This window comes from Lutra lutra, chromosome 1 (genome assembly GCF_902655055.1).
Source record: "Lutra lutra chromosome 1, mLutLut1.2, whole genome shotgun sequence".
NCBI lineage: Eukaryota > Metazoa > Chordata > Mammalia > Carnivora > Mustelidae > Lutra > Lutra lutra.
The window spans coordinates 211,079,061-211,081,163 of NC_062278.1; positions in this window are offsets into that span (position 1 = coordinate 211,079,061).

Consider the following 2,103-nt stretch of genomic DNA (forward strand, 5'->3'; position numbering starts at 1 on the left):
TGCTTTAGGTCTTCCCTGAACATCCTCCATAATGTTGCCCATGAGGCCTTGTGTATTTTTTAATCCCAGGTACTTCATTTTTTGAAGGGGGGGGTACTGTTGTCAATAGTTTGTAGTTGGCTTAAGGCTTATTCTTTTTTTTTTTTTTTATCATAAATGAATGTTTAATTTTATCAAACACTTAACCTGCACCTATTGAACTGATGACCATAAATGTTTTCCTTCCTTACTCTTTCTAAGGCAGTGGATTAGATTAACCCATTTTCCAGCATTAAACTGATTTGGTCTAAGATTTAACCTTAGACCCAAGGTTATGTCCTTTGTATACATCCCCACTTCCCCTCTGATTTTTATTTAGGATTTTCACATCTATGGCCATCAGTGAGATTGGCCTATCATTTTCCTGTTTCATATTGTTTTGAGGAAATGCTGGTCTCACAGATGAGTCAGGAAATGTTTCCTATTTTTCTGTTCTCCGGGAGAGTTTGCTCAATTCTCTTTTCTCCCAGTGAGTGTTGGGTAGAGCTCTCCTAATAAGGCCATCTGGGCCCGGAGCTCTGACTGGCTCTGGCTCTTTAGTAGCCATAGGACTGCTCAGATTTTTTTCTTTCTTTTTGGGTCAGCTTTTGTCCTCTAGGAACTTACTCATGTTAGTTAACACTTTCAAGTGCACTGGCACAGAGTCACTCCCAGCATCCCTCACCCCTTTTGGGGTTTTCGGGTAGCTTGGACAAGGACAGCCCCTCCTGGGTGGCTGGAGCTCCGGGGGCACGGGCGGCCTAAATGCCCCGTGAGGTGGCAGCTGTCCTGCTCTAACCTCTTTCATGTTTGAGAAGCTGCAGTAATGTCTTTCGTTGCCAGTGAGAGTAACTTGTGCCTCCTTTTTATCTTGATCCAACTTCTTAGCAGCTTTATTCATTTTTTAAAAGAACGAACTTATAGTTCTGCTTTTATCGAATGTTTGTTTTCTATTTCCTTCCTGTCAGCTATTATTTCCTGCTATGCTTTTAGTCTTTTGTTGTTTTTTTCTGATTTCTTGAGATGGATGATTAGCCCACTGTTCTCAGTCTTTCTCTTATATATACTATACTAAACATCACATACAGAAAAGCTAATAGTGGGAGGGCTTGCGGACAACCTTGTCCCAAGCATTGCTGGGAACAGAGGCCCCCCCTCTACACTGCAGATGACCACTCTCTCTGTCCCACAGGGGCTCTGGGGGCTGCAGCTGGGCCTCCAGCGATGGCAGTGAGGATGAGAAAAGCTGTTGGGGCGCCTGGGTGGCTCAGTGGGTTAAGCCGCTGCCTTTGGCTCAGGTCATGATCTCAGGGTCCTGGGATCGAGTCCCACATCGGGCTCTCTGCTCAGCAGGAAGCCTGCTTCCCTCTCTCTCTCTCTCTGCCTGCCTCTCCATCTACTTGTGATCTCTCTCCTCAAATAAATAAATAAAATCTTTAAAAAAAAAAAAAAAGAAAAGAAAAGAAAAGCTGTTGGACCTGAGGTCTTCTGGAGGGAGGCCAGGCTATGGATATGGGTGTTGGCAGTGAGGGACGGGGCATCAAGTGTGCCTCCAACAGCCCTGGCCCAAGCCCTAGGCCACGGCAGTATTCTTTATTCAATGCAGGTGAGAGGCCAAGCTCCTACTTGGGCTGATGCCCACTAGTCCTCCAAGGGCGAGCTGGGTGATATGGGAGAGGGACAGGGGAGAACAGCCCTTGAAGGCAAGAGTGGGTGATCCAGGCGGGGCCAGTGGCACAGATGGGGGTGGCAGGTGTGAGGCAGGTGCCCACTGTGGGAAGACAGGGTGCTTCCTGCCCAGGAGCCCCTGCCTTAATCCCCTCTGTGGACCAGGTAGCGGTTCTCAAACTCCAGTACACGCGTGAATCATGTGGAACCTATGAACGCTCCTTGGCAGGTCAGGGTAGATCTGTGAATGTGCATTTCGGGCGAGCTCAGAGGGGACACTGACGCTGCTGCTCCGAGGACCGCACTCTGAGGGAGACCATCGGGCCGGCGCGGGGGTTGGTGGGAGCCCCGCACCTGCCCCTGCTCACCCAGGAGGAGTCAGCCACGTGCCGCATCAGAGGGAAAGCAGGCAGCACC